The 21,264-nt window shown below is 42.3% G+C and overlaps 1 protein-coding gene across 2 annotated transcripts in view; it reads right to left on the bottom strand.

Annotated features, from left to right (window-relative positions):
* ephb1 (EPH receptor B1) overlaps nucleotides 1–21,264 on the bottom strand; it is a 166,624-nt gene that overhangs the window by 144,253 nt on the left and 1,107 nt on the right. The gene's annotated exons all lie outside the window — the stretch shown is intronic.

Below are 21,264 nucleotides of genomic sequence, written 5' to 3'. Positions count from 1 at the left end.
ATAATACAGCTCCATCCCTCAACAAGAAGAACAGGAGGGCCAGCCTGACACAGTACACCTCCTGCCTTTTTTTTCTAAGATTACCTCAGTGCTTTCACAGGGCTTGTGAATAACAGGTATACCCTGTCATTTAAATCTGCAGACACACATACCATGACAAAACAGGAAAAGTGCACATGTTTTCAGTCTTCAGTGTGTGTGGCCACAGAGCAACACGAGGAACAAAGGTCTCAGTCATAAAAACATCCACTAAAAATGTCGCCCCCCCCCCCACACACACACACACACACGTACACACACGAAAATAAAAAATCAATATTTGGGTATGAAGATGACCCACATGTCCAAAGTAAGAGTGAACTACAACTAGAAATACAACACAAATAGACTATAATGCCAGGAAGTCTGGTTTGATTTACAACACAACGCTTAGTTACTGTTGCTAATTACACAGCTCAGTGAAATCATCTGGTGCTGTCTTAGATGGTTGCCTACTCATGAGCTATAGCATGTGTGTGTTCTACAATCCTCGATGAATGTCTTCCTCAGACGACTAAGACCGAATGGTAGTTTTCTGTCTGTGTTTTTTTGGGGGGTTTTTTGCATCATGTGTCAAGCCAATGCAAGACAGAGCAACATTTAATTAACATTTATAATTGTGCCTTGAAGGCTGCCTCGATTTAGTGGCTGCTTCATCCGCAGCTGATTATGTCGCAATGATGAGGTTAATGGTGCTGGATATTTGGCTGCTTGGCAAACAGTAAACACGAGGATGCCGCAGGGCCTGCGTTGCTACTGGTAACCCCGTATTCGCATGTGAATGAGTAGGGTCCGTATGAACGTGTAAATGGTAAATGATCTTGCATAGTTCTTTTAGCTACATTCTGGAAAAGGTTTTATACCATGTTTCTCGTTCACACTTTGACACACACACACACTCAGCCACGCACACACACATTGGGAATAACCTGGGGTTTAGTGTCTAGCACATTCGGGGCCCAAAGGGGTCATGTACTCACTCGCCAACCCAGTGATTAACGGACATAAGTTGCAAATGCCCGTGTGTGTACTTGGACGTCTTGGTATAACGTTCTCCTGACAGAGCCACGTGACCTATTTAGTGCAGCCTACTTACATCTTTCCATTATGACAATGATTCACCTTTAGTTGCTGTGCACAACTTCAGCTTCAGTTTGGTGTCAGTAAGTACTTTGGAATTGTGCTATATTTAAAATCACAACCTCCACCAGACTGCCATGGCACACTGAGTCATACTGCAAGTCACAGGCTAGTTAGTGACTTTGTGTGTTACTCTGCTGCTCTGTTAGATAGATAGCACAAAGATGCCACAGACAGAGATACCACAAAGTTGTTGAGCCTCTCATTTGGAGCAAACTGAGCTACAGCCTTTCAAACAGAGAATCGGGGGTTGAGTACCAGTCAAAATGCACACTTGGAAAGGCACATTTCAACCCACCCCACTCAAGCAATGTTGTTCTGCTTCACCAACCACACTTGACTTTCTGCCAGTATTACTGTAAAAGTCACTGCCCTCCTTTCCTTATTTCTGTCTACTATGCTGTCCTGCCTTTTCCTTCCTTGTTCCATCTTTTTCTCAGTTCTTCAGTTTGAGTTCTTCTTCGAAAAACCATACAAATGAAATAACTGAACTGTACAATCGGGGTGGCATTTCAAATAGTCTACAGCGCAGGAAAGCGTTCATTAGGACAGAGCACCAAGCAGCTTTTTACAGTGGCCATGCAGTTGAGAAATGGAACTGGTAGAGCAAAGACAAACCTGCAATCACATAAAGAATCAGAGAGTCACCCAGAGACCTGAAAGCCATTAACTCTGGTGGTGGCTAGAAGGAATGGGGTCTGCAATGGCCTATTTCTGTAGGCTCTATATCTCATCAGAGGCTCTCACCCTAGACTTCATGTTGTGTGATTTATTTGGCCTTAAAGTCCTTCTTTAAGAAAAAAAAAATTAGCTGTGTGCAAGTATGTGCATGTGTACGCCTGGATGTGCAAGTCTGCCTCATCTATGTCTTCCATCACCCAAAGGCCTTGAGCCAGTTGCCATGGAGATGGGACACAGGTGTTTCAGTGGCTCCCCAGACACCTGTGATGTCATCATGGAACAGGAAGAAGAAATGGTTTCCGCTTAAAATTCCTCTCGCATGCAGGGATACTTAATCTTTGCCACAACGGCCTACAAGTTTAGGCCAACGAGGATCTGGGTCACCAATCTGTGCCATGGCACTGAGTTTGTTTCACAAAAGTTCATTGACTGACCAATCCAGGGTAGCTGTTACTGAATAAATAAATAAATAAATATATATATATATATACATATATATATACATATATATACAGACACACAATGTTTTTTTGCCAGGCAGGTGCACTCACAAAAGCAAATACAGTGCTGACAACACAAGAGGCTGTTGGTGATGGCACCAAGTGATGTGCACAAAAGGGCCACTAAATATCAGTGGGTGGTCAGGAGGAGGACAAGCCTAAATTCAATGTCTGCTAAATAATTTGTGTAGATTAAGGAGGCTATTCATTAACAAAATAATTAAAGACTCCTGTGCAATACCATTATCTTCATAGTGTTTTTTATGCAAAAGAATTTGTGATTAGCACTTAATTCCTTTTCTCGCAATGACCTCTCTCGCTACACATGCACCGAGGTGGCTGATGCACTTGGAAAAAATGGGAAACATCAGGTCTCAGGTCTCAACTCTGAGAGGAAATGAGCTGCAGCGTCCACCAATCACTTTAGATAATGGAGAGATTTATTAGAACGAGGCTGCTGCTGCTGCTGTGCCAACCCTAATTAATTTTCCTCTGCGTGTGAGAGAGCGGGAAAGAAGGAGAGCGAGGCTGAAAATGGAAAAAAGGAAAGAAAAAATGGAATTAAGCACGAATATATGCAAACAAAATTATGTGTTTTTCCAAACACGGCCACACAGGTAGGGATTTGTTACAGTGAAAGTAACAGGTTTCAAAATGCCTCGTGCGCCCTTTGTTTTGAAACGCTCTAAAACATACGAGCTTGGCGAACTGGGGACCTATAGATCAGACAGCCAAGCCCAGCCAGAGGGCCTAGGCCAAATAGGCTTCCTCTCTGTCAACTTCACCACTAATCAGAATGTTTATATGGGGCCACATATGTCTGTGTGCACGTTTAAAGGATTCCTAAAGGAGCAGAAAAAAAGTTTGAATAAGTGAAGTGGTCCTGCTTTTGCCGAACCTTTGCAATTACCATAATGGGACTCAATTTGCATGTTTTAGGCCTATGACGGCATCCTTTTCCTAACAGGGATGCTGAGCTACATTCTTAGTTCTTCCTAGCAAGGGTTAGAGTGACTATCAATTCTATTTAAGCACTATGATTCACACTTACTTCTCTCCGTAAACATCATGAACATAGTGACGCAGTTTTAGAAAGTATGCAAACTAGAGATGGACCGATCTGATATTACGTATCGGTATCGGTCCGATACTGACGTAAATTACTGGATCGGGTATCGGAGAGAAATAAAGAAATGTAATCCGATCCATTAAATATCAAAAAAGCACCTCACAAAACTTGCGACACGGCGTAACTCGGCTCATAACCGTAGCACCTTGGAGCAGTGTGCTCACGTGATAGAGCGCCTGTGTGTATTTGTAGCCTCGCTACCAAACCGGCATTTCATCTGATGATCAAGTGGCTCATATACTCAACTAGTCTGCTGCCCATGCTGCCATTATAACAGCAATTGACAATAACAATGCCTCACATCCTCTTTGCAAAATCACTGCCCCCGGTTCTTTTGTCATATCAGTCTTAAATCCTGCCAACCAGCTTTAGCTCTTCCTTTCCCCTCCCCATAACACGTCACTATTTTAATCTCTTCCACATTCTATGGGCCTCACAGCAGAGTGATGGGTAACAGGATGGGAACATGTTGCTCGCTCACAAAATGTTTTAACATGTAATCACAATGACTCCAGATGGGCACCGGGCCAACACGTTTGTTTTATTTGCAATTATGGCTCTGTCTTAACAAAATATCTGTCAGCAGCGGCTGCTGATGTCTCTGTCAGCGCGCAAGGGAAATTTATGTACGTGAAACATTAGCAGCCATAACTTGTGTGGAGATACTTCCAAGCGCTCATCATGTTTTATTATGAGTCCGCGCGTGCACGTGTGTGTCTCTGTGAGTGATTGTTTTTTGATGCTGCGCTAACGCCTCGCCATACATCTTCGGAAAGACAGGGTGACTGGGCCGGCCCTCCCTCTAGATGGTGGTGTGGTGTAAATCAGAGTTGATTTGGCTTGGTGCCACAGATGTGTCAGCTCTCAGTGTCCAACAGGGTTCCAGCGAATAGGAGAGAATGTCAGTCACATCACACGGCACAGATCTTCCAGAAGGATATAGTATCCCCCTCTGCCTTTTGAAGACAGACTCCACGAGACAGACTTTTCGCTAGTGCCCCCTGCATGTCCCTACTATGGATTTGCGGCAACACAATGTCATCTCTCTTCCCCTCAAATAGGCCTGTCAGAGTATTTGCACTGGATCAAAAGCCCAGATGGCTACAGTCAGCAGGAGAGAGAGAGACAGAGAGAGGGGAAGCCTCCAGAATAAAAGTGGAATGGAATCAGATGACATGAAATATACCGGGTTTAAAATCTCACTGTGCTGCAAAGACACAGACACAGATCTACATTTGTTCTGTCAAACTGATAGAGCTGGAGATTGTGAGAAAACACATCAAGAACAGAGCAATTAAGAGCATGTTTTCCTTCAAACCATACCTGCTATCCTCATGTTACAGTTGTTGTTTTTTCCATAAGGAAGCATCATGCTGGTGCAATTTCTCTGTGATTGTGTGCCTGTGCACGCTTGTTGCCATGTCTGCTCGCTGTGTGTAATTTCTCCAGCAACCATGACAGAGGAGAAACTGTACAAAGTGTTCAGCGACAAAGCATTGTGTGCTCATGCTGCTGTTCCCTTCCTGCCTCTGCAGCAGGGACAAGCAGATTGATGCTACGGCAGCAGAACACTATTCCGCCGGCATGTCAGGTCACTGGTTGCACTCTGTGCCTCGAGAGAGAGCGCACAAACACGGCTTTCTGTTTTTCTACGCCCTCGTCTACCTCGTTCACTTTCACCTCTTTTCTCCGCTGGCTCTTCTTCCTCCCCCAAGTTGAGTTTTACAAAGTGCCACCTGTTATCACTAACTTTTTACTGCCTGCAGACTCGGTGAGTTTTCTCCTGTGACTAACCTCTCCGAACATAACACAGACTAGGACAGACAGCAAGGGCGCTTTGTATCAAGCCACAAGGTAAACAGTGGAGACAAAAGCACTGTAGAAGTCTATTAGCATCATTGATACCAGCGCGGCAAGAGCTACGTGATTTCAAGGAACAAAGGATGCGCGCATGAAAAGAATAAAACGCTATAATACGAGAAACGCAAATGAACAAACATGCTCACACACGTCAATATCAGGGACGTCGCACAACATCTGAGATCAGCCTCAGTCAGATTAGATCTACTTGAATTAGCATGAAAATCCAACTAGCAGACAGCAATAGAGGCGAGATTCCTCCGTGCACGAGAAAAAGATGAGAGTGGCAGCCCACAAGAGAAAGAGAAAAGGGCAGCAGATTGGGATGTAACCAGATATGTTGATATTTGTATTCCCAGTGCTGCTGTGGCTCAGTTTTGTAATTTACTTACCAGGACAAGGCAGCGTGCCTAAAAAGCATGAACACACTTTGAGCAACAGTATGAACAACGGGGATATTAAAAAGATAGGATGAAGACGAGATGGAGGCGAGAATAAATTGGGAGGGGAGGAAAAAATGAGACATGGGAACTCATTAACTTCTCTTTAATAAAGCCAGAGTCACACGGGGACCCTTTTATTCCTTTATCTATCCAGTCACTCACACACACACGAGCCAAACAATAAACTATACTGCCACATTGATCACCTCCAGATTACTACTCAGGTGGTGATTATAACCTCAGCTCCATTAAAAATCACTAACCCAAAAGAACTTCATTAATGATGGCATGTCCCCGACCTGTGTTACTGCAAATCGTGTAGCTCTGACAATAACCTCTCCAATACTTTACTCCAAGATCAGGACTCTGCTGTAAACATTCATGCTCAATATAACTATACTATAAAGAAAGCAAATATTTTAAATAACAGCACAAACTCTTCAAGAGACTCGATAGCTGCAAGGAGAAGAATAAAAAAAAAATTCTTGCTCTTCCTTGCAGCAAGCATCTTCGGCACGAGCTTTTCCACGATAAACATTAATCCTGGCACTAGGCCCAGGCCCAGATTCCCTTTTGTCATTACTGCTTTTGGGATAAGTTCACTCAGATCCTGAGGTGCAGAAGTGGGACTCGGATGGCTGTATCCTCTACAGAGAAGGAAAGCAGGAATTGAAGCTTTAAAGCGTTCTCCATATCTGAACATCCATGCCTTCCCTTGGGGCCAGACAGCAAGGCTAATTTAAGAAGCGTGGGCCCAGTCAGCTGTCACTAGCATCCGCGCTCATTGTCACACACAAACCCGCATGTAGGCACATTTATGCAAAAAATAAATAAATAAATAAAACTCATAGTGCACACATGCACTTGACTCAACACAAAGCTAATTACATAAATGTAGGCAACTGTCAAAAGTCATCATCTGTGAGTACAAAGCCAACCAACATGTTACACAACCTGGCAGTCTACTGTGCGGATGATGGGAGAAAGAAACGCAGGCAGACGAGGCACAAGAGGAATTGATTGGCTAACTAGCAACAATATGAAAGACGAAAAACAAACAATGACAATGTCTACTTAAAGTGGACCCTATAATAATAGTAATAATACAAATATAGGCAGTGTGCAAAACTAATTGGTTATATATATTTGGTTATTTTTTATAAAGCTTTTAAGTGGTCAACATGTGAAAAATTTGTACATTTTTGAGATCGTTTGAGTTTTTTTCTTGTTCACTCAGTTAGGATCACCCACTTTGGACCAGAGATTTCACCACATTTCTCACTTGGTTCGCCATTGACCTTTGATTTGGGACTACATGTAAATCTTAGCTACGAAAGAGTCAAGAGCTACTAATGTAAGTCAAAAGAAAACAAGTCATCTGGTAGCTTTGATCATTATGCAAAAACACAAACAAATCACCAGGTATCACGAGTGAGAGAAACAGACAAAGGAATAGACATGATTTCTTTTTCCTCTGGTTTATTTCTCAAATGTTCATATCCAGCTGTTCCATGATCAAGAGAGATTTCACAGCTACAACATCCAATTGCCAGTCTCTTGGGTCATATACAGCCCACCCTATCAAATTCCCTGTCCACGTCAATGAGCTTCTGACCATTTTGTGTCACATCAGCCCTTCACCAGAAACATCAAAGGGACTTTCAAACTTGGATCATATAATTCTAATAAACAAGTTGCAATGGTTGCTACCTGAGGAGTCCGGTCAGTAACAGTGCAATGCAATTTCTCAATAACTGTATGCAGGAATTCATTTCCCCCAAGATACTGTATGACATTCCAAAAACAGATTTCCATCTCATTGTCATGGTGTGCACCATCGCTCATTCACTCCGATGATACAACTTAGGGGTTTGGCACTGAAATATATTAACATTTTAGAATACATTAGCATACCCAAAGGGACTTGCGGTAACATTGATTACAAATAACTGCCTGCATTTAGATGCTGTTCTGTCTCTGATCACATGCAATATGCCTATCACTGCATCTTGCCCTTCCTCCCACACACACATTGTCTTGGGGAGGCAGTCTCACCACCTGCTGCGAAGCAGGTGCCGTGATTTTATGCTCCCTTTCCCCACGCATGCCAGCACACATGCAGGCACATGCACACGCATGTGCATACGTGTCTTCAAAGACTGAGCTGTGAAGCAGAGGTGACAGGTCTCTGGTTCCATGCCACCCTCAGCAAATGCAGCGCTAATTGCACTCCCTCTCTGTTAGAGAGCAACAGGAATCCAACATGAGCTACATGCGGACCCCAAGATAGAGTCATCTCCTCGGCAATGTGGGAAGAGAGAACAACCAAGGGGGGTTCACCTTGATATATGAGCCATTTGAACAAAATTCATGAGCAAAATAACCAAGGCTTTAATTCCACCGTGTATTCAGCTTCAACTCATGAACTTGCATTTGGCAGCCGGCCACGGGCACATGGAGAAGTTGGGGTTGTTAGTATGACAGCTGATTAGAGAGACGAGAGATTTGAGTGTGACACCTCTAATGATCTCTTCATCTGATTGACAGGTTAGGCAAGACTCCAATTCACACATCTCACTTCATCACAGAACACAGCAAAGAAGGTCAGCATGTCACACACACACACACACACACATAACCCATACACACTGTTCCACTGAATGTTAGAAAAAGACTATTTGCCTCCATAAATCCCTCCTGTGGCTTCCAGAATATTCCGCTATTATGTTGGCCCTAGCAGGGCTATTTCCTCCCCCAGTTAGCCTGTCATCAGGAGCATTGTACTGTATTGTCTGCGAGCGAGCCTAAATGGGACCTTTTCAGGGGTATTTTCAGGTACTTTCATGGAAGAATGGAGCGGATATTCATATCACATTTCAGTTTTTCTATTGCTGAGCAAATACAGTTTTGAACAATAACAACTCCCTCTAATGCACACACATGCACACACACACAAACAGACACCAGTACTTCCTTCACTGACCCAAACGAACAAGTCAAGCACATTCCTGCTCCCAGCGATTTCCTCCATCTTTTCCCAACAGACAGGATCCCATTACAAGTCCCTGGCTTTTATCTCACTCGAAGGCAGCAGCAAACACTGTTGTACACATTGCAATGTGAAAATCCCAAACCTATCCACAATGCAACAACCATTTCCAAAATTGTTCTTGAAAAATTCTATTACTCCAGGCTACTAAACAACAGCCCAATGATCAGTTCTTTTTTTTTTCTTAAAAGAGCTGGCACTCAGCAGCAGGCTCTGCTAATTGAACTCACACTGATCCATGTCGTGATTATTGGCAATTATCTGTCAATTAGCAATGTGCTGATGTCACTGCGATGTGAAAGGCAGCGCAATCAGGAGCTGTTAGCATAGAAATGGTCCTCCATATCAATGACCCGATCTACTCTCCACCTGAGATGGGAGCACACCGTACAACCGCACGTCCATGTGTGTTACAAATCTCCAGTGTAGCTGTAGCAATTACAGCATGATTTCAGCTTGCCAGCACAATTTCATATCTACAATGCTCAGGAGTTTGGGGGGCATTCTAGGGTACATATAGCCTACCACTCGAAATGACCTTGACTGAAACCCACTTAACCCCTTCTTCAACAGCCCAATTATGGCCCAATTACCACCACTGGTGCCCCATTTCTTTGAGGCACATTTAATCTAACAGGAATACTCACATAATGTTCTACAAGTTTTGACAAATGTCCCATTGAAGGTAATATTAAATAAAAATACTCCCTAAAAGCGGCCGTGGGCTTATAATTTTAATGGCTTGTACTATTTAACCAATAAATGCCCGCGTGGTGGCAAAATGTCCAACTTTAGGAAATTTTTCAGCAGGGGACAAACCTTTTGTTTGCCCCTTTAAATGTTTAAAACAAACACAAAGGGACACATAGGAGATGACAAATCATCCTAGTATCCAAAAAACACAGCCAATCCATCACACAGCCACTCAGCTCTCAAATAAACAAAGGACGCTTACGACATCTGTCATTCCCTCCCCATGCTTTGATCCATGATATGATCGCAATGCTCATACATCCTGGACGATTCACAATCAATCTGTACAGCCAAGACAACAGAAAGAGAAAGGAGGCTTCTTGCTTGCGCTTCATCTTTTCTGCTTCTTTTTTCCCCATTTTCTTTCTTTCTTTCTTTTTTTTTAAGATGCATTATCTGTCCGTCAGGCCATCCATCATGCTCTTCCTTTTAGAAGCTGCTAAAGGATGTTTATCAAAGAGTTCAAATAGATTCACAGAGCATTGCATGAACTATGTAAGTCACTCTCCAGGCTCCTTTTAAATTTTCAGCCATCAGTAATAACAGAAAAAAAGGTGTCCTCTTTGGCCAATCATTGGCAGGTGTCTGAAAAACATTTTACACAAGCTTGAATTTCCTCGCACAAATACGCACACAAGAAACACTCAAAGACTCACACAGTGACCTTGTCAGGAGTTATAACCATCACGCGAAGAGAGCAATACACATCTGTGCCTCTCTGTTGCACCTCGGGTAAAGCAAGTTCACATATCAAGTGGCTTCCTTAAGTGCCAAATGAATGGTGGGCTGCTGGATTATTTGAGACATGAAAGCATTTTCTTGGGTCAGGCATTTTCTTTTCAAACTTTCAAACTAAACCTGGCTTTCTTTACAAAGAGATGAGTCATCAACGGTTACATATTCACCAACAAACACACAGACAAAAAACATTTGCTATGATTTGATCAGGTGAAGAACTATGAACATGAGTCTGCAAATCGTAACAGCCTAAGATACTCACGCACTGCTTTTTAAAAAAAGGAAGTCATTTCCTTATTTTCCCTAACCTGTTTAGTGATGTCTGAGGAAAGAAGGACTAAAGCCTTCGTGAGGAGAACAAAAGCCTGGGAGACTGTAACACTGTAACACACCCCTGCATGACTCTACTAAGCTAACTGCTTTTTGTCTAGACATCCGCTTTATAATCAGTATTACTTAGTCAATATTGTCATTAAGACACGTTGGAACATGATATACCCACTTGAAATATATAGTTGGGACAAACTCAGCAACGTGATTCATTCAAACTCAAGTACTCTAATGAAGAAACAATACCAGTTGCAGGTAAGATTCTTCTCACACAAAGCAAAATCTCCTTCTGTTTAACATGTACTGACAAACACACCAACAAACACATAAAAATGAAACTAGATTTTTTTACACACTTTCTTAAACTGACCATTCCACCATGGAGTTGTGTGATGGATCATATTAGAGATGATGCTGGCGTTAGAATAGGCAACCGTACATAAAACAGAAGTATGCATGCTCTATGCAATTCCCCAACCTGCAGATTTTTGCTATTCCAACCCTGAAAATATAGTCATGACACAGATCTAGATTTATAATTTCAATTGCTGTTATAAGCACTATTTAAAAAGCGTATATACAATAACACAAATGCATTTAACCTATTGATTAGTAAAAACAAGTGGTCAGATAACAGCTGAACTATATAAATTAATAACATTTTATAGGTTCTTTTTTTTTCTTTTTCAGGTCTTCCAAGTTGTTTTTCTATTTGTTAACCCTTTAAGACCTACCATAGAACCAAGTCCGCCAGAGCTTATATTATATTTTTACATGCTGTAGAGCCATTTTTGGGAGCGTTTCAAGTTGCTATACATCAATACAACCATTACAGCCTATATTTTAATAATATGTCTGCATTAAGTGCATAGTAATTACATAAATTGCAAAAAAGTGCAATAAACTACAAAAAAATTGAAAATCGTTTTTGTTTTTTTAACATATATTTCTAGTTAGAGAAATTTAAGAGGCTTATCCCTCAAAACTGTAAATACAAAAAAGTTGCACAAAATAGTTTCCCACCACAGGAAATTTATTTTGAGTGTCTTCATAGTTTTATTTTTGAAATACACCAATTTCTATATACTGCAGGAAAAACGAAAATAAATATTATAATGCAAATTTGCAAAAAAACAGCATATGCATCAAAATAAACTATTTCCAGCAGTGCAATATGAGTCCTAAGCATCCCAGAAACGACACAGAAAGTTATAAAGTCAAAGATAACTTTTAAAAACACCAGTATAGGCTCATTGAGGCCTGGATGGTAAAAAACTACATTTCCGCGAAATGACGTCACTTCCGGTTTCGGGCAGGTCATGGCGAACATGCGATAGTTCGCGCTGACGTCTAATCCAATGTAGGAAGTGTTACAAACAGCTGATCGGATCGGCAAAGCGTGTTTCTGGAATATTATGTTTTTGTTGCTGCAAGTGCTTTTTATGCAGTTTTTGCAAAGTTATATGTGGAAGGAAACTGTGACCGAGGACAAGCTGATGGCATAAGATGTAAGTACAACTCCTCCGGTTTCATATGCAAAAAAAATTAGTGCGCTAGCTCACGTGGTTGCAGAGCTACCAGGATTTAAAAATAGTTATGCAAAACAGAGCGTGCCCGCTCCGACCGGTTTTAAAGGGTTAAACCATTCACAGGAACAGTATGGGAAAGTCGTGGGCCACCACTCATTTCTTTATAGTTTGCTTCCAAGGATTGGGGCATTCTTGTAACTTGTAAAGCAGCCTTGAGCAATAGTTCTGCAAGCTTTCTGAAGCTCTTTCGAGGTTTATCTTTGGAAACTGGCTGCCTTTTCACTCATTTCTCTGTCCAGTCCTTGAACTTGACCATTTTGTGAGGAACATTTTGTTTGTTAAGCCTCTTAACGCTGACCTATGAATTATTTAAGAATAAATAAATACACCAGTCTCAATAGATGAACAAGTATGGTGTCTAAACAAGGCAGGCCAATTTTAACTTGTATTTTTAGGCATTTTATTACCAGCAGCCTGCCACAAAAACACATAATTTCTTCCCATTTCTTTAGTTCGATCAAAGGAAAATGCCAACGATAACACAGTTTGACAGGCATAAAATAGTATTTGTGCAACAACAAGGCAATTCCCAAAGAGCTATTAGTCGAAATCTTGGCACGTCTCTGCATGGCGCGCAGAGATATGTGCAGCGTCCTTAAAAAAACTGATTAAACTGGACAAGTGGTGGACAAAAGAAGGACTGTCAGATCTCAAAGACAATCTACAGCAGATGGACAACATCTGAAAGTCATGTATTTAAGAAATGTAAATCATGATGATGTTTGCACACATTTCAATAAATTACTCCACCCAGTTCTTATTTTGCTTGCAAAAGTTAAAGAAATGAGGTGTGACGCAAGTCATTTTCATAGTACTGACATTGGCTTAGGTAAAAAGAAAGAAAGAAAAATAATAAAGAAAAATCTTGAAAATACTTTTATACGCCTACTGACTATATCATAACTATGTTATAACCTTAATCAGTCTTCCTCAATTTTTACTGTTAAGTCTGCCCCAGTTTTTTCTAACTGTGGGTCTGTCTTAGGTTTGGTCAATGAATGCATCTGCCTTAAAATGAAAATAAATAAATAAATGGGGTTTTTTTGTTTTGTGGATGTTTTGATGAATAAAAACAGTTTTTTGGTGTGTTTGTATGTGTATGTTTTCTTATTTTAATTACACGATCTTAACTAAGTGATTCCTAGAACAGACACACAAATTACATCTGACAACTTGTACAGCACAAACACACACATGCACATCATGCACGTCCTCCCTAATTAGGCCTTTACAAATCATTCAGCATTACTGAACTTGTTCTGTAGCAAAGCTCTAACACTGTGCTGGAGGGGTATTTAGGGAATTTGGTGGAATTTTTTATTTATTTAAATAATATCCAATCGACATCTTAAATGTCAAGAATGTATCTTTTGGTTTTAACTGAGCTTCCTCTAAAACCGGTGTGACATAGTTGTAAAACACCAGGAAAAGCGCTCTACAATTACATTCAGCTTGGCTTAGTAGGAACATTTATCATCTTGACACGTCATCAGCTGAGTGCAGCACGGCCGGAGTGGAAAAATGAGCACATCTGTTCATTCACGTCCACATCCCACTTTAGGTTATTTAAAACTACCTGACTGTGTACCATATGTGTACAGTATATTCAGGCAGTTCATCTCCCCAGCTCTCAGAAATGGACCGACTCCGCCCAGACATCAGTGTCAATCTGCTGAGTGGGTGTCTAACAGTGTGTAAAGCTCACATCAAAGGCATGCCGCTTTAAATGCAGAAAGCAGGGAGGGGACAGACTTCTTAAGAATAGGGAATGAGGAGGAAGAGAACAATTGAAGAGGGCCATGAATTTTATACCGTTCACTGAGCCCCAATAGAGGTTTGGGAAAAGAGTGAATTACTGAGTCTGCTAACTAGCTGAATCAAGACATTCTTCAGAAATTTCAACTGCAATTGTAACAACTAAGCTTGCACTAACAGCAAATACACAAACTACTCTGGCTAACAGCAACAATAAAACCTCTCTACATCATCTTCACTTTTTTTAAATCACAATCCCCATAGAGATCTAAGGAGACGTACTCTCATAAAAATGACATGTAGCTATACGCACTCTAAAGGCTGGATGTGCTTAAGGGTTAGCAGCCAGAACCACCAGCCTCCTCATTAGCACAAATAAGATTGTAGGCAGATACAGGCCTATCATTTGCTCCCTCTCTGTCTCTTCGTCCCTCGTCGCCTCTGTTCTCTTGCACAAATGAGTCCTAATCCTTGTCCTCTAGCTCACCGCTAACAAAAACAATACCACACAGAGCTGTCAAAGGAGAGCGCAGAGGAAGGAACACAGCAACACTCTCTGTGAAATATATATTATCTCCTGCAAGGGTTAAAAGTGTAAGTAGAGGACGTTTAATTTTGAATTGAACTCGGGATGCGTCTCATTTAAATTAGTCCCTTTGGTCCTGGAAGGTCAGCAATATAGACTCGAATTAACTTGGCTATCAAACCAAACATAAACATGGCAAGCTAAGGAAAGAAAAATCTCACTAATAAATGAAGAAATCCCAGTGTGTGTGTGTGTCTCTTCAGTCTTTTGGCCGCAGTGGTTTGGATCCAAGTAGGTGTGATCCTAAGTTTGAAGTTAGCTGGATGAGGTGTGATGTCAAGGGATTTGTGAGCCCAAAGATGATGTCACTGTGTTTTTTTTCTCAGAAATTATGTCAAATGAAGATAAGTGTCAAGAATGCCGTCCTGATCAAAGACCCCACAGTTTAACAGCTGAATGTGACGCAGAAAGTAAAGCAGCAATCAACAGACATTCACAGGCTTCTGATTCCTTCTTCTCTCTGCCAAAATGAAAACAGAACTCCACACCCAAACAAACCACCTTTGGCTTTGTTTCACTTAGGAAATGCTCCTCACACCCTGTCAGTTTTCTTAGTTGTACTCTAGCCAGCCAGCCCGCTGTCGGTAGATCGAGATACTGTCCGCTCATTTCCCCATTACCCTCTATGCTTCGAATCAATAGTTAATTACCTCCAGAAATGCTCTTTTCTTCTCCAGCTAGAAAAGTGGACAGCACAGGGCAGGCTGAAATTTGCCTGGCAGAGAGATTCAGTGTTATGCAGGGTGAAAACTGTCCTCCCACCACTGCTACTTATTGGCCCATCAGTGTCCCCCTTGGAAGCTGGCATTCCATTTTGCACTGCGCAGGCACTTCATTTTTCTCCACCACTATTTTCATTTCTCTTGCTAATGGGACACAAATGCAGACACACAAATATTCGTGCACAATTTCTCTGTCACTCTCTTGCCACGAAGCCAATGTTTAATAAGAGATTACATTTATGGTGAGGAGAAGGGCAGGCGAATAGTGAAATATGTCCACATGTCCTGAACCTGCAAGAAGCTCTGGCACTTACTCATTAATAATGGGACAGGCCTCAGGCCCAGGCCCTTAGCTCTCAGTCTCTGCTCATTTCCTTTCCACACATCAAAGCTATGCATGTCGTGTGTATGTGTGCGCTGCGAGGCACTCGCACATTTACAACTGTACTTGTGTGTGTGTGAGAGCTTGTCAGTCCCTATGAGAAACAGCCTGTAGAGGAGCCGGCTTTTATTTAATCAGAAGTGGAGCAGCTTCCACCACCAACCGTAATTTCAGCCCTATTAACGTTCTGCCTTTAATTCCTCTGAGCGCTGGAGACACAGCATCCTCTGGGCTGCTAATTCACTTTAAATGCAAAAGTCCCACAGTTTTATAAAATTCCTGTATGGTGGCAGCTTCATATATTGCACATCTAAACTTCTGCAGCAAGGGATTTGCTGAATAAACACAGTGTGTAGTTATCAAGCATGCACTCTTAGCTGATATTCTTATCAGTTTGATTGTAGACTTTAAAAGAGACGTTTCAAGTTTCCCATGCATTGGAAGTCACAAAAACACTGATTTACTACGTGTTCTTGCACCACTCCCTTCCTATTTGTCGCCCTTAAGCCTTAGATTTTGGGCTTAAAAGTCATATTAATTCATTCTGGGCCAGACTTAAAAATAGATCTCATTATAACAATCATAAATGAAGCTCTTTGTGCCTGCACGCCTACAACCCCAACAGTCTCGCTCCTCTCTTTCTGCCAATGCTGTGCCTGTTACATCTTCAGGACGACAGGCTCATGTTTCACTTTCCCTATAATGCTTTATAAATGCATCTGTTTTTAACCAAAAACGTCTGTGGGGGGGAGGGGGAAAGATGGGGGGGGGGGGACTGGGGAGAAGAAGGGAGGAATAGCCAGTTTTTCTGTTAGGCTGTTAGGTTTGGGAAATAAGAGTTTACAGAAGGGAGTGTACCCTGCGCTTACAACCACAAAAAACAAATCTACAGCCAAAATGCAACTAAGAAGGCTAAAATGCTGTGTAAAATAAAAACGGAGTGAAATAACTGGCAAATTATTCAGGTGGAAGTAGCACACTTCAGTGAAAAACATACTGGAATATATATTTCTACTTAAAATACCCACGCCATCCGAATTAATACTCCCACAGCACACGATGCACACGTCAACGTTACCTGTTTAACTATTAGCATTTACCTGACAGCCACATTAGCCATGTGTTACCGTGAAAGTAGCGGCGAGTGGCTATGGCTAATGCTATAATGGTGACATGAAAGGTGAAGCTAGGTGATAATCTAGCTTCACCGTCCTGCTCGTCTGTAGACAGAGGTTTAATATAACTGCACAGTTATTTATGTCTAAAAAAGTATATTTCCTAAAGTCTACTGGGAAATAGAAAGAAAGAGTCTATCTTAACAACTTTATTTGATCAGCAACAAAAACATGGTGCCATGTCTTTTTTTTTTTGCACTATTAAGAGGCTCTTAAAGGTTGCACCCTCATATTAAATTCATAAGAACAATCTAACAGGCAAGAAGAACTTCTGAAAAAGTCAGTAACAAGCATTTTGGTCCTGGGTTGACTCTGAGTTGGCGAGGAGAAGCTGAAACGGACAAGCTTAAGGGACCATGGGATGGAGGAGAGAGGTGGTTGAAATGGTGCTTTAAGTATAACGGCCTCAGGAGCAAGGCTGCGTGAACACTGGGAAATAAGACTCGATGATCAATGCTTTTTCTTCTCACCTCTCAGCTCAACAGATATTGAAGAGGCTCCCCTTTCCTGCTGACTGAACAACTGTCACCCAATCTCTAGGACAGGTGATAATGGAGAGGAAAAAAAAGCCTCTGAGACTGAAAAAAAAGAATTAGAAAAAACACATTTTTCACACTACCATCCTTGAGTGGTGGAGAAGCTGGGTCACTGCAGCCAATCAATAACCTGCATTGCCATTTTCCTATACTAGGTGTGGCTTGGAGGGTTCTCTCAAAGTTTGTGCTCTTGAGCACATCAAGTCTAATCACTGAGCGCGCTGCGTGCTTCTCTCCCTGTTGTGTGCTTACCATTTGAGCGATCTGGCTTCACCAGCAAACAGATGACTCACACAGTTTGAGGTTGAACTGTGTCACGAGCGTCACCGCTTTCACTCCTGTGCTCTAATGCGTTTCGTATGTTGCTGATGCAGTGGGTCTGCTTATCCCCGAGATTGCACAGATAAGGCCGTAGCTCTCGTCCCACAGTCGGCCACCTGCTCAGATAAGGGCCAAGCACGAAGCAAGACGGGTAGGAACCTAACACTGCTGATAGCATCGCCGCGGTAAATCTCTGGGCTCGGAAATGCGTGGACGACACTGGAAAACAGCGTAGTAAAGAACATGAGATATCCACGATGCAAGTCCCATTTCAGTAATTAAAATGGACCGGGATGCAGAGGAGACGCTTGCAATACAGCGCATAGTGCTTTATTTCTCTCTTTCTATGCTCTACCTTGACAGAATCATTCTCACACTGGGGGGGGGGCACAAAAAATGTGCACATGCATAAGCTCCCAACCTGCATCCACCATCTGGCCATCCCATGGCTCAGATGTCTCTGGGGTAAGGCGAACTCTGAGGGGTGCTCTCTGTGGATGTCACGTGTACGTGAGCTTTGAGGGAAGACAGTGAGAAAGGAAGCAGAGACGCAGAGAATGAGGAGGAGGAAGTGAAACACATTTTGAAAATGTGGGAAACCCTTCACAGAATGTTCCTTGCACTGCGTGCGCTGGAAGTGTTATAGTTTCACAGGAAAAGAAGCACTTTTGCAGGACTGCAGGTACACAAGTTGCACGTAGGGGGTTTGCACTGGGGGCCGTCATAGCTGACTAAGCTATGTAAGCGAACCTTAACAACAAGTCGTCTTTTCACTGTGGGCAAAATAAAGCCTCTATTATGGGATGAGGCCATGTCTGCTGCCCCTGCTAGCTATAATGTGTTTTAGAGCTATACTCACGACATGGGGACCCAAACGTACAATACACACATGGCTGTAAAAAAACAAGGGAGAAATTGAATTCTACTTCAGGTGGTCCCAGGTCAGCAGTAGCGCCTGCGGCTAAAATACACACGTGAGCCCTCACACAAATAATGCTTTATGTCTTTTTACACTTACCACATCAACCCACGAGCCTCGGTTCAGCTTTAATTCCTTTGTTATTTTTGTCTAATAATATGAAATGAGAGAGCAGAGGAAAAGAGCAATCTTGCATTAAAATCCATTAGAGACTCAACAGGATTCTTTTTACACGCTGGCTCCTCTGCACAGCTGGTGAGCGCGCACAACTTACACACTGAACAGTAGAACATTTTTAACTCTGCTGTCACAAAGTATGAGCTCGGTTTTCAATGCAAGGTTTAAAGGGTGGGAGACGACAGAGAAAAGCTTGCTGAATTATCTGCACAACAAGGGGAGAAGCAACAGGTCATCCACAGTGTAGTACCCCTGGAGGTGAGTCAGTGTGTTGCTCAAGGACACTTCAACAGAGCGGTTACTTACACTGAGACAAGCGTACGAATGTAAGCTTCTATACTCTCTCCTCTGACCTCTAATCAACCACACCACCACTGCTTAACTTAGCTGACCTGCATAACCTACAACTATTGATTAAGCGATCATAATTGCTATTTATTCAGGAGTCTACAATACATTCTCTTCCATCGTTTGAGAATGATGCATCACCATAGTGCAGCGCAGCTACTTAGCACAGCATCCTGGGGGACTGGTTACAGCACATTACTAACATTCTCTTATCATACTCATACTGAATAAAACTGCTGTTTTACAATGCTGCGCCATGGCTCAGACATCTACTGTATGTCAGATCCCTGATATAGCAGGGTGCTCGTTTACTTTCTTAGCCCGGTTCATTTACAGTCATCTCCTTTGTAAAACATGCATACCGTATCTTTTCTGAAACTCGCTGACCTCTCTCTTTCTGTCTCGCTCATCGTTTTATCTCATTCGGTCTCTGTCTATCTTCTGCTGCCGTTTCATCCCCCCATTTCGCTCCACTCCACAACTTTCTCCACCACCACATTCTGGGCCGGTAAATGAGCGGGCTTATCTGGGCCTAATTGGTTTAAGGGCAAACATAAATAAGCAGTGGCTTTCTAAGCAAAGCAGTATTACTGCTGCTGTTGGCAAGTAGTGTATGCATACCAGAGAGACAGTGAGCTGAAGAAGCGATGAGAGAGATGAGGGAAGAAAACTAGGAACAACAGAGTAGGGTAGACAAACGAGGAAAAGAGGAGAGCTGTGAAGAAAAGTGAAGATAATAAGGAGAAGTCTTTTTTTCACTGCTACCATACAGAGCCCTGTCTTCACTCTTAACTGTTATAACCTTCTGCTCTGGTTCTGACTGCCTCTCTGCACCTTTTCAATAGCTCGCCAGTGAATGTGTTTCTGTAAGTCGATACTTTGCCTTGATGTGCTGCTGCTGGAGTTTAAATCCACCTTCGAGACAAATAGACTGGTACTTATATAGTACTTTTGTAGCCTACTCAATTTGAATACTCAAAGCACTTTTTTTTACTACAACCCTCATTCACCCGCTTTAAACTAACGCTCACACATTCACGCTGCGGCAGATTCATCGGGTACACTACAGGAATTGAACCACCGACCGTCAACCACCTGATATGATGACGCAAGCCACTCGTCCTCCTGAGCCACAGCCTACCGCCCATGCAATCACACTTGGAGTACTTCTTCCTTATAATTTTCATCCCACAGTTCATCAGTACGTGGTCTTGAGGGTCTGAATCGATGATGTAATTGTTGTTTACTGCGACCATATGCGTAAGGTCAAATAAACCATTCAATTCATCACAATCAGCCTTCTATATGGCCGTGGCTCTAAAGTTACACGGATACCCCGACACCCGCCGCATACAAACAGATCCCTGACACTTTGTGATTATCAGCAGATTTGGACTAATCAGATTAAGGGTGACAGGATAGGCAGGGATAATGTGATCAATGGCCCCTGCTCAATCCCTCTCGCTTTCTCTCTCTCGCACACACAGACACAAAAAAAAATGAAAGAGCAACAGATTGGAGTTCAGATCAGCAAAGATTTTAACCTTCCCATGGGGCAACCTCCTTTCAATTAGCATCAAAAAACAAGGAAATCACTTTCATCCTTGTTACTGAGGTAACCCAGGGGCCATCTCCCTGCCCATCTGCTTCAGTCCCATCCCGTTTTTTTTTTTTTTTCAAAGCAGAAATCCCACACCTCTTTCCAAGCAGAGAAATGTTTTTCCTCCCTCTCATCCTCCACTCATCTTTCCAAAATTACATTTCTTGCTGTCATTTCACACGGGGTAAACATTTGAACCTCAGAATATCCATTCTTGCAGAGGTAGTAATTTGGGCCTAGGCTTGGTATCCATATCAGTGTCGAAATCTGATGAGCACAAACAAGAAAGCCACCGCCAAATTATAGAGCACAGCCAGAGCTGGGGACAGCCCAGGAGGAGAGTTGTAAACGATTAAAGAGAAAACCTGTGTGTGAGAAAACACATTTTAACTGTGCTTTTAATTTACTTGTTTGTGGGAGTGGACACAGACAGCCACGGGGAAGCCGGTGTGCTTTAGTGTATGTTATATTAGAAAGAGGCTGCTACTGTAC

This window comes from Neolamprologus brichardi, chromosome 18 (assembly GCF_056152115.1).
Source record: "Neolamprologus brichardi isolate AB-2024 chromosome 18, ASM5615211v1, whole genome shotgun sequence".
Taxonomy (NCBI): Eukaryota; Metazoa; Chordata; class Actinopteri; order Cichliformes; family Cichlidae; genus Neolamprologus; species Neolamprologus brichardi.
The sequence above is the reverse complement of the archived record's forward strand: the minus strand, read 5'-3'. Positions and strand labels throughout refer to the sequence as shown.